The sequence below is a fragment of the Lithobates pipiens genome, unplaced genomic scaffold (genome assembly GCF_037356315.1).
Source record: "Lithobates pipiens isolate NorthernLeopardFrog02 unplaced genomic scaffold, aLitPip1_a1.2 Scaffold_1, whole genome shotgun sequence".
NCBI classification, from domain to species: domain Eukaryota; kingdom Metazoa; phylum Chordata; class Amphibia; order Anura; family Ranidae; genus Lithobates; species Lithobates pipiens.
In genome coordinates, this window is record NW_027507685.1 from 129,744,628 (window position 1) to 129,757,329 (window position 12,702).

Here is a 12,702-nt window from a genome sequence, read left to right on the forward strand (position 1 = left end):
CCACTTGCAGTTTTGACAAATAAATGACATGATGACAATAGCATGTGTCCTCCTTGTCCAATAGAGACAAAATGAGGCAAGAGGGGACACTCTAGAGTAGAGGGAGGACCCAGGCTGTTCTAAAAGTGGCAAAACTTTAACACTTGATTGCCTGAAATTTCAGATGCCCGGGACAAGCGGCAAAATCCGGGACAATTAACGGGACAAATTGAAATCGGGACAAGTCTCAAAAATTCGGGATTGTCACGCTATTTTCGGGACTATTGGCAACTATGCATGTGGCAGCACTTCCTTCTCCTCCTCTGCAGAGGGGTATCTCTTCCTGGGGATTGGTTTACATGCTCTCTGAGAGCTTCAGTGCATGTCTCCTTCTTTCTGCGGCGTGCCAAAACTTTAATGAAGTCTGTTTTAACCCCTGCAGCGCTGGCGTAAAGTGACAAAAGACCAGGCTGACACTCTCCCATGAGCAATGAGACATGTTGGTTCTTCCCCACACTGTTGGAATGCATAATAACACAGTCTATGTGGAATAAAGATGTTACTTGCCACCTACCCACGGAGCCAGAGAAATCCAGATGTAGCTGTACCCGGTTTCTATGGATGACCACTGCAGGAATAATGCCTTTGGGCCCCAAATATAGAGGCATCCCCTCCCTCCAAAGGCCTAATGGTGACCTCCAGAGTCAGGCAGAGCTGATATCCTTTGTAGAGTGGGTTAATAGGCATGGTGGGTGTGATGTAAGAGGGAATAATTGGGCACCAGTCACTTTTTGAATGCAAACAAAAGAGATTTATTGTCTCTTAACAGAAACTGGGGGAGAGAGGATTAGGGCCATGACACCCTTAGGCGGATGCAATGGTAACTGGCATTCTCCGTGACAAAATAGGCAGACAGCTATACAGGTTGAGGGCCTCCGAGCCGGATGCAACCACTGTATTAGTAGAACTGCTGTCTCCTATGGCAACTGAACTTGTAACAGTCAATAGAAATCTTTGCAAGCAACTCACAGTAACCCAGAATGGATCTTCTCTCACATCTCACAGTGCCCCACTGTAGATATTCACTCACTAAGCTCCCAGTTTCTCACTAGACTTCTAGATCCCAGTCGCCGTCACTGGATCCCCTGAGCTCTTCCACAGCTACCCACTGTATAATCCTACAGCGCCAACCCCGCTAACCCGCTGGGTCCCTGGATTGGCACTTGCTGAAGCTTTCCCACTTCTTCACCGTCCCCAGCTGGTGAGAAGACTGCTTTGGTACTTCTTCAAGCTTTCTCAATGTAGCCTCTGGTAATACGGGTGATGGTTCATTAGTGGCGACTGCTTCCCCCTTTACCTCTGACAATGACTTGTTCCCCATCTGGCTGAACCTCTGCAACACGGTTGGTCTCCAAGCCTGAAGTCCCAACCCTGCGCTGCTTCTCCTGCTCCTAGATAGGCCTCAGGCAGCCTAGCAGCCAGGTATTCCCAGGATGGGCCTCAGGGTTCTGGCCTAGCAACCTGAGACATTTCAACACACGTCCACCCAGACAACCGTCCAGGTGGCACAGAACCCCGAACACCTGACTCCACCCAAATAAATAGGCTCTCCCAGTAGGCTAAGGGCTGAAGAAACCCCTACCAATTGGCTGAGACAACCCATCCACTTTTAGTCTGACTTTGCTGTCTTTGTCAATCCAATGTCACCGACAACAGTGTCACCCAGTGACAGAAGAGAAAAGTGCAACAAACCCAGATTTAGGGAAAAAACAGTGGCTCTTCTAACAATTAGCCAGGACACTTATGCCGCGTACACACGACCAAACTTTTTTCGACGGACTAGTTCTGACAGGCTTCCCGACAAACTTTCGGCGGAGGTCCAGCGGACTTTCAAGACCAACAAGGAAGTTCAATAGCCAGTAGCCAATAGCTGCCCTAGTGTTGTATCTGGTCCGTCGGACTAGCACATAGATGAACGCTTTTGCCGATTTTTAGTCAGTCGGATAGATTTGAAACATGTTCTATTTCTAGGTCCGTCTGATTTCATCTTTTAAAAACGGTCGGACTAGCCCACACACGATCGGATTGTCCGACGGACTGATCCCGTCAAACCTAGTCTGCCGGAAAGTCCGGTCATGTGTACACAGCATTACTCCCTGGCAGACTAAATTTGTTAGCAACCCTGTCTAAACACCAGGGGGCTACATCGGTATACAGTATTTATTTGAAAATCGATCAGTTCTGATGTACTGGTGACCTATCTAATTACTCAAGGCCCTAAAATGCCAGTACAATACAAATAGCCCCTAAATTACAATTTATTTTTTTTGGATAGTAGACAGTCCAAGATATTTATTAGGTATTTATTGAAGTTGTAATTTTTTTGTCACCATTTTTTGGAAAATGAAGTAATTAAATACAATTAGTTTTTTTTTCACAAAGTTTCATTTTAACAAGTTATTTCTTACACACAGAATAGGTACTGTATACTTACAATTACACACTCAAACACATTCTGTTTCTCTGCCAGAGTATAGGGATACCATGTGAGACTTTTTCACAGCCTTAATGCACACAGGGGCCCAAAATCCAAGGGGAACCTTTGGACTTTCAAGAAACATAAATTACACATCTGATTTCCTGACTGCCTGTCATATTTGTTGAGTCCCTAAAGTGCCAGGACAGGCGAAACACCCACAAACTGGCCACATTTTGGAAAGAAAACACGTGAAGGTGTCTTCTAAAAGGGATAGTGAGCCTTTTGAAAATTAAATTTTTTTAAACAAATTTTTGGAAAATGCAGGAAAGAAAATAATGTATTTTGTTTACACAATGTGGTAAATTAGAATATTTCTAATATTCGGCATAGGCATATTTAGTATTATTATTATTATTATTATTCAGGATTTATATAGCGCCAACAGTTTGCGCAGCACTTTACAATATGAGGGCAGACAGTACACTTACAATACAAATCAATACAGGAGGGATAAGAGGGCCCTGCTCGTTAGAGCTTACAATCTAGAAGGGAGGGTCAAGTTGAAACAAAAGGTAATAACTGTGGGGGATGAGCTGATGGAGAAAATGAAAATATAGTTAGGTGTGGGTGGGGTAGGCTTCTCTGAAGAGAAGTGTTTTCAGGGATCGTCTAAAAGCTAATAAAGTAGGAGATAGGCGGACAGATTGGGGTAGGGCATTCCATAGGATTGGAGAGGCTTTGGAAAAGTCCTGGAGGCGAGTATGGGAGGAGGTGATGAGGGAGCTAGAGAGCAGGAGGTCTTGAGAGGAACGAAGAGAACGAGTAGGTTGGTATTTAGAGACTAAGCTAGTGATGTAGCTGGGGGCAGAGTTGTGGATGGCTTTGTACATAGTTGTTAGTATTTTGAATTTAATTCTTTGGCTGAGCGGAAGCCAGTGGAGGGATTGACAGAGAGGAGTGGCAGACACAGAGCAATTGGTAAGGTGGATAAGTCTGTCAGCAGCATTCATGATGGATTGAAGAGGTGATAGACTATGTAGAGGTAAGCCAATGAGAAGGGAGTTGCAGTAGTCGAGGTGGGAGATGACCAGCGAGTGAATTAAGAGCTTTGTTGTGTCATCGGTTAGAAAGGGGCGTATTTTTGAGATGTTACGGAGGTTGAGGCGGCAGAATTTGGACAGTGATTGGATGTGTTGCTTGAAGGAGAGTTCAGAGTCCAGGACTACACCTAGAACCTTGGCGTGAGGGGATGGGCTTATGGTTGTGCCATTGATTTTGACAGTGAGATCAGGGGAAGGGGCATATGGGGGAGGAAAAATTATAAGTTTAGTTTTGGATAGATTGAGTTTGAGGAAGTGATGTGACATCCAGACTGATATATCCAATAGTAAATTAGTGATACGTGAGGCGACAGAGGGAGTGAGCTGAGGGGTAGAGAAATAGATTTGGGTGTCGTCAGCATAGAGGTGGTATTGGAAGCCATGGGAGGCTATCAGTTGACCCAGGGAGGAGGTATAGATTGAAAATAGTAGTGGTCCAAGAACAGAACCTTGGGGGACCCCAACAGAGAAAGGAAGAGGAGAGGAGGAAGTAGAGTTGTAAGAAACGCTAAAGATGCGGTTGGATAAGTAGGAAGAGAACCATCGTAGAGTACAGTCACGGAGACCAAAGGTGTGGAGTTTTTTGAGGAGGAGGGGGTGGTCAACCGTATCAAAGGCAGCAGAGAGGTCCAGGAGGAGGAGTACAGAATAATGTCGATTGGTTTTGGCCGTTAGTAGATCGTTTGTTAGTTTTAGGAGAGCAGTTTCTGTGGAGTGTTGAGGACGAAATCCAGACTGAAGGGGATCAAGAAGGCTATTATCAGCGAGGTGGACACTCAGTCGGTTGTAGACCAGACGTTCGAGGAGTTTGGATAAGAAGGGGAGCAAGGAGATGGGGCGTAGGTTGTTAGGATTGGATGGGTCCAGTGAGGGTTTTTTAAGTATGGGTTTGACAAGTGTGTGTTTTAGAGAGTTGGGGAAGATGCCAGAAGAGAGGGAGAGATTGAAGATGTGAGTTATAGAGTGTAGCATAGAGCCAGAGGGTGAACGTAGCATTTGTGAGGGAACAGGATCCAGAGGGCAGGTGGTAAGGTGGACATTACCAAGTAGTTTAGCAACTTCATCTATAGTGGTGAGGTTGAAAGAGGGAAGTAATGATTGTGCCTGTGGGCATGATGTGTAAAGCGTGGAGGGTATCAGAACAGTAGAGATCTCTGCGCAAATTGAATCAATCTTCTGTTTGAAGTGATTGGCAATCAACTGGGCAGTGAGTGAGTTGGTGGGTGGAGGCGGTGGAGGACGAAGTAGAGAGTTGAAAGTAGATGTCTTGCAGTCTGATGCCCCGGCCTTTCAGTCTAAAGTCTTGCAGTCTGATGTCCCGGCCTTTCAGTCTGATGTCTTGCAGCCTGATGTCCCGGCCTTCCAGCCTGACGTCTTGCAGCCTGATGTCCCGGCCTTCCAGCCTGACGCCTTGCAGCCTGATGTCCCGGCCTTCCAGCCTGACGCTTTGCAGCCTGATGTCCCGGCCTTCCAGCCTGACGCCTTGCAGCCTGATGTCCCAGCCTTCCAGCCTGACGCCTTGCAGCCTGATGTCCCGGCCTTCCAGCCTGACGCCTTGCAGCCTGATGTCCCGGCCTTCCAGCCAGACGCCTTGCAGCCTGATGTCCCGGCCTTCCAGCCTGACGCCTTGCAGCCTGATGTCCCGGCCTTCCAGCCTGACGCCTTGCAGCCTGATGTCCCGGCCTTCCAGCCAGACGCCTTCCAGCCTGATGTCCCGGCCTTCCAGCCAGACGCCTTCCAGCCTGATGTCCCGGCCTTCCAGTCTGATGTCCTGCAGCCTGATGTCCCGGCCTTCCAGTCTGATGTCTTGCAGTCTGATGTCCCGGCCTTCCAGTCTGATGTCTTGCAGTCTGATGTCCCGGCCTTCCAGTCTGATGTCTTGCAGTCTGATGTCCCGGCCTTCCAGTCTGATGTCTTGCAGTCTGATGTCCCGGCCTTCCAGTCTGATGTCTTGCAGTCTGATGTCCCGGCCTTCCAGTCTGATGTCTTGCAGTCTGATGTCCCGGCCTTCCAGTCTGATGTCTTGCAGTCTGATGTCCCGGCCTTCCAGTCTGATGTCTTGCAGTCTGATGTCCCGGCCTTCCAGTCTGATGTCTTGCAGTCTGATGTCCCGGCCTTCCAGTCTGATGTCTTGCAGTCTGATGTCCCGGCCTTTCAGTCTGATGTCTTGCAGTCTGATGTCCCGGCCTTTCAGTCTGATGTCTTGCAGCCTGATGTCCCGGCCTTCCAGCCTGATGCCTTGCAGCCTGATGTCCCGGCCTTCCAGCCTGACGCCTTGCAGCCTGATGTCCCGGCCTTTCAGTCTGATGTCTTGCAGCCTGATGTCCCGGCCTTCCAGCCTGACGTCTTGCAGCCTGATGTCCCGGCCTTCCAGCCTGACGCCTTGCAGCCTGATGTCCCGGCCTTACAGCCTGACGCTTTGCAGCCTGATGTCCCGGCCTTCCAGCCTGACGCCTTGCAGCCTGATGTCCCAGCCTTCCAGCCTGACGCCTTGCAGCCTGATGTCCCGGCCTTCCAGCCTGACGCCTTGCAGCCTGATGTCCCGGCCTTCCAGCCAGACGCCTTGCAGCCTGATGTCCCGGCCTTCCAGCCTGACGCCTTGCAGCCTGATGTCCCGGCCTTCCAGCCAGACGCCTTCCAGCCTGATGTCCCGGCCTTCCAGCCAGACGCCTTCCAGCCTGATGTCCCGGCCTTCCAGTATGATGTCCTGCAGCCTGATGTCCCGGCCTTCCAGTCTGATGTCTTGCAGTCTGATGTCCCGGCCTTCCAGTCTGATGTCCCGGCCTTCCAGTCTGATGTCTTGCAGTCTGATGTCCCGGCCTTCCAGTCTGATGTCTTGCAGTCTGATGTCCCGGCCTTCCAGTCTGATGTCTTGCAGTCTGATGTCCCGGCCTTCCAGTCTGATGTCTTGCAGTCTGATGTCCCGGCCTTCCAGTCTGATGTCTTGCAGTCTGATGTCCCGGCCTTCCAGTCTGATGTCTTGCAGTCTGATGTCCCGGCCTTCCAGTCTGATGTCTTGCAGTCTGATGTCCCGGCCTTTCAGTCTGATGTCTTGCAGTCTGATGTCCCGGCCTTCCAGTCTGATGTCTTGCAGTCTGATGTCCCGGCCTTCCAGCCTGACGCCTTGCAGTCTGATGTCCCGGCCTTGCAGTCCGACGCCTTCCAGTCAGATGTCCCGGCCTTGCAGTCCGATGCCTTCCAGTCTGATGTGCCTGCTGTCCAGCCTGATGTGCCTGACGTCCCAGTGCCTGCCTTCCAGCCTGACGTCCCAGTGCCTGCCTTTCAGCTTGACGTGCCGCTGCCCGCCTTCCAGCCTGACGTGCCGCTGCCCGCCTTCCAGCCTGACGTGCCGCTGCCCGCCTTCCAGCCTGACGTGCCGCTGCCCGCCTTCCAGCCTGACGTGCCGCTGCCCGCCTTCCAGCCTGACGTGCCGCTGCCCGCCTTCCAGCCTGACGTGCCGCTGCCCGCCTTCCAGCCTGACGTGCCGCTGCCCGCCTTCCAGCCTGACGTGTCGCTGCCTGCCTTCCAGCCCGATGTGCCAGCTTCCCGGTCCGATGTGCTTCTGTCTGCTGCCCTGCTTGAAGTGCCCGTTACCCAACTTGATGTGACTTTGCTCATAGCCCAGCTTGACGCAATGGACTTTCCCCAGCAACTGCTAGTTGGAGCGTCCGGAGGTCGCTCCTTTGAGGGGGGGTACTGTCAGGAAAGGTTCCCTCCGCTGGTAATATCAATCATTTGGCATGCAGTACTGCGATCCACCAGCAGGTGTCTCCTGCTGGAATTATGTAATCTTTGGTCCGCAGTACTGGTGTCCACCAGCGGAGGGATCCTGGCAGTGTGGAGCAGGTTTTGCCTTCTACAGTCAGGCGTCACATGACTGACAGCAGCCATTATAAATACCCGGCAGGTGCACACACACCTCGCCTTGGTATTGTTCCTTGTGTCCTGACCTGCTGCTGGCGATCCTGATTCTGAACCTATTCCTGTGCCCTGTGGTTCTGATCCTGTTTCCCTGTCCTAGTCCCTACCCTGTCCCACCTGTTACCATTATCCCTGTCCTGCAGTCTGATCCGTCCATCCTCTCCCTGTCCTGTGTTCCTTACCCCATTTGCTGATCTCCCCGTGTATGACCTTGGCCTGGCTTGTGACTCTGATTCTGGACTGCCCTTGTTTATTTGCTGATCCTCTGTGTATGACCCTGGCCTGCCTATCGTTTACGGTCCTTGCATTACCCATTTATTGTACATATCTGTCTGTTGTTGTTTGGGGGTCTTGTTGGTTGGTTTATTGCACTGTGTGGTTGTATTTATATTATTCACTTTCTTTAATAAATCATATTTCACTTATACACGTTTGGGTTTCCTCTGTTGCAGTCCACACAGTTCTGGTCTTATCTGATACATGACAGTTTCTTATTTGCTTATTAATTTCTCTTTGGAGAGATTCTATCCTGGTTTTGGGGACATTGATAGGGAGGGCTCTAAAGTAATAGAGAAGTTTTTGGATGATTGACATTATAATTGCACAGATTCTTCCTAGGAAGGAAATATGATAGGTGGACCATCTTAACCACTTCCCGACTGGCGCACGCCGATGTACGTCGGCAGAATGGACAGGCATACTGGCGTACAGGTACGTCCAGTTTTAAATGCCGCCCTGCCATCACAAGCGCGCCGCCGCCGGCTTACTCACGTGCCGGTCGGGACCCCACGTGAGTCTGGTCGCGGGTCCCGCGGACTCGATCGCTGTGGGGATACCCGCAATCGTCTCACGGGGCTGCTGAACGAGGAGATGCCATTGTAAACAGCATCTCCCCGTTCTGCCTAGCAACAAGTGACGCTGATCCCTGCTCCAAGGGATTGGAGCAGAGATCAGTGTTCACTAAAACAAAGCCCAGCCCCCCACAGTTAGTAACACACCCACTGGTTAACCACTTCACTGCTAGTGTAATTTACACAGGAATCACTGCATTTGTATAGCAGTGATTGCTGTATAAATGACAATGGTCCCAAAAATGTGTCAAAAATGTCCGATGTGTCCGCCATAATGTCGCAGTCACAATAAAAATCGCTGATCGCCGCCATTACTAGTAAAAAAAAAATATTGATAAAAATGCCATAAAACTATCCCCTATTTTGTAAACGCTATAACTTTTGCGCAAACCAATCAATAATCGCTTATTGCGTTTTTTTTAACCAAAAATATGTAGAAGAATACGTATCGGCCTAAACTGAGGAAAAAAAATGTTTTTTTTATATATTTTTGGGGGATATTTATTATAACAAAAAGTAAAAAAGAATTTGTTTTTTTCATAATTGTCACTCTATTTTTGTTTATAGCGCAAAAAAAAAAAAAAAAAAAGCAGGGGGTGATCAAATACCACCAAAAGAAAGTTCTATTTGTGGGAAAAAAAGGACGTTAATATTGTTTGGGAGCCACATTGCACGACTGCGCAATTGTCAGTTAAAGCAACGCAGTGCCGAATCGCAAAAAGTGGTCTGGTCTTAAAGAGGAGCTGCACCTAAAAAAAAATATTAAAAGCCAGTAGCTACTAATATTGCAGCTGCTGACTTTTAATAAAATCACACTTACCTGTCCCAGGTTCCAGCGATGTCGGCGGCAGATGACGAGCGATCGCCCGGTTCCCTACTGCGCATGCGCGAGTCGCGCTGCGCGTCTCTTATGGTCCCCCGCTGTGTCTCTGGGAACTGTGTGTTTCCCAGAACACAACGGGGGGGGGGGCGGGGCGTCTGCGGGGGTTCTGCGGCGGTCTGGCCGGAAGTGTGTGCAGTTACCTGGATTATCCAGGTAACTGCACCCCCTCCCCCCTGAAAGGTGCCGATTGTGGCACCGGAGGGGGGGAGGGATCAGAATAGCGGAACTTCCCCTTTAGGGTGAAGAACCGCTTTAAGCCAGCAAAATGGTCCGGTCTGAAAGTGGTTAAGTAGGGAGCTAATATGGGAGAAATGTGAGGGATAATTATCTTTGTACAAGGATTTAAACGAAGTAGTGACTTGGATACCTAGGTATCTAAAGGATTGGGAACACCATGTGAAGAGAAATTTTGTTGAAGAAGGGATTGAGTATTTGGAGGAAGATTGATGGGAAGGGCCGAACATTTATTTATATTGATACCTAAACCTGAAAGGTTGTGAAAGGCTTTAAGTTCTATGAAAAGATTGGGTATGGATATCAGTGGATTGGATAAAAATAGAAGGGTATCGTCGGCATATAGACTTAATTTTTATTCACTGTGGCCTATCTTGTATCCTTGTATGTTATTGTTTTCTGATAATGCTACAGCCAGGGGCTCTATTGCTAGAGCAAACAATAGAGGGGATATGGGGCAGCCCTGTCTTGTTCCTCTACTCAGGGGGAAAAACCTGCGATTTTGATTCTAGTTTGTGGGGAGTGATATAGGGCATTAAAGCCATGTAGGAAGTTATCTGATATTCCATATTTAGGGAGAAGGTGATTGAGGAAGGGCCAATTAACACTATCAAATGTCTTGTGGATGTCGAGACTAAGGACAGTGGAGATTTGCGAGTGGAGATTTGCATCTTGAATGATATTTGTGACAAGTCTAATGTTGTCAACAATTTGACGGCCAGGAATGAAGCCGGTTTGATCTGTATGAATGAGGTTAGTAATTACCGTTGCGAGTCTGTCCGCCAGCACTCTTCCAAAGATTTTAAGATCATTATTTAAAACTGAAATGGGGCGGAAATTTTGTGGTAAGGAGTGATCTTTGAGTGGTTTTGGGATTAATGAAAGATTAGCAGCATTTCTTCGGGGAATTGGTTGCCTTGTAGTATATGGCTAAATTATTTAGTTAGCTTGGGAGCTAAAAGAGGTGCAAATTTTTTATAGTAAGATGTGGTGAAACCATCGGGCCCTGGAGCAGTGGAGGTTTTGAGGGATTTGATTACATTTAGTATTTCTAGGTCAGTGCATGGGTCATTCAGAGAGTTGGTTTGTTCATTAGTAAGTTTTGATAGATGGAGGTTGTCAAGCCAAATGGTAGAGGGGGTTTGGTTTTGAGGATGAGGGTCAGATAGAAGGATTTTGTAAAAGGATGTAAATATTTTGAGGACCTCTTGGGGGTGAGTCACCATATTACCTTTTGGGTCTCGTAGTTTATATACATGAGGTAGCTTATGGTCCTGATTGAGTTTTCTTGCAAACATAGAGGAAGTGGAATTTCCATATAGCATAAATTTGGCTTTAGAAAATCTAAGAGCCTTTTCTGTGTTACCCGATATGATCGTGTCTAAGGCTTGACATTTGGTTTGTATCTGTTGATTCAGTTCATTGGAGGGTGAATAGCTTAATTTTTTATATGACTGGTCAAGATCTCTCGTAAGGCACTTAATTTCTGTGAGTCTTTCTTTGTTCTTGGCTGCTGCTATACTAATCAAATGACCTCTTAGCACAGCTTTGTGCGCTGACCAAAGTGAGGTAGGAGGAGTTTCTTCAGTAGAGTTTTCTTTAAAATAGTTCTCTATGTGGGTAGAAATTTGTTGAATGATTGAAGGATCAGATAGCAGAGAGTCATTCAAGCGCCAGTTGAATGGTGTTGGGGACATTCCTATATGGGATGTGACAAAAGAGACTATATCATGGTCAGACCATGGGCATGGATGAATATGTGCTTTAGATGACTTAGCAATTAGTATAGGTGTGCAGAAGACATAATGTAACCTAGCGTAGCAATTGTGGGGGTGAGAGAAGTGGGTGTATGCTTTAATGCCAATGTTGTGGGCTCTGCAGGAATCTATTAGTTGGAGTCTATTGAGGGTGCGGTTCATGGTTTTAGAAAACGTTTTAGAGGAGGGGACTATTTTGCTTCTATCTAGGGTAGGTTGGGCCACCATATTAAAGTCACCCCCTAGCATCATGTGTGGGGAACTATAACGGTCAAGGGTATACAAAAATTTAGAAAAGAAGGAGTGTTGAGATTCATTGGAGGCATATACTGATGCAATTGACAATGATCGATTGTTGATTGAGCCTTTGATAATTATAAATCTGCTGTCCTCATCTTTGTAGACATTTTGTATGTCAAAAATGATGGAGTTGCGGACAAAAATAGCAACACCTCGGGTTTTGTTATGAAATGTGGTGAAGTATGATTGATTGTAGGATTTATCGAAGAATTTGGGGTGGTTTGTATTAGAGAAATGGGTTTCTTGTAGCAATAATATGTTGGCTCCTAGTCCTTGTATAATTTTGGAAAGCTTTTTTGCGTTTGTTTGGGGAATTGAAACCCTGAACGTTGTGTGAGAGGATTTTGAGACCCATTAGTAATTCAGAATAATATATTCTCTAGGACTGGTAAGTATACTGAATATTCCCTGAGATATAAAAAATATAACACATATAGAACACCTCTGAAACCTGAATAGTTTTGTACCTGTGCAATAATAATATGTAAATGCTTGTTGAGTGACAGTATGGTGTAATCTACTTAGATACACCACATAATTTGAACAGTAGGGAGAAAAAAGTAGTACAGTGAAGCTTCTGTAGATTAAGTAGCCAATAATCAGTGCCATAAGGGCTAAGAAATAATGTAAGAAGATCAGAACATAAAAAAAGGGGGTCATAGGTAGTGATGGACGAACGTTTCGCCCGGCGGTCGTTTCGCGGCGAATTTCCGACATTCGCGGTCCGCACGTTCGAACGCCTTTTTCCGTCGTTCGCCGCGGCGGACTTACGTGTTTAATGTATACAAGAACTTTAACCTTTGGTGACACGTTTATCATGTGATACAGGACAGCCAATTGAGACATGACAGCACATGGACACTTGGACATTCCCCCTAACCTATAAATACACCCGATCCGGTGGCCATTTTACATTCTTTCTTCTGTTACGATAGGGACAGGTTCCTGTGTGGAGTAGGGAGAGATAAACCACTAGCTATTTGGTACACAAAAGTTCTTTTCAGGACTGGTATAGGTGTTAGGTGTTGATAGGTTTGCTGTGCTGCTGATTCTTGCAGCAGCCTGAGTGTCTTTTGTTAGTTTAGAGAAAGGGAAAGGACGGTGTATGCTACAGGGACAGCCAGATTAGTCTTTCATCATCATCATCATCATCATCATCATTAGCTGTTACTATCAAGGTCCACAAAAGAGCTGTTCC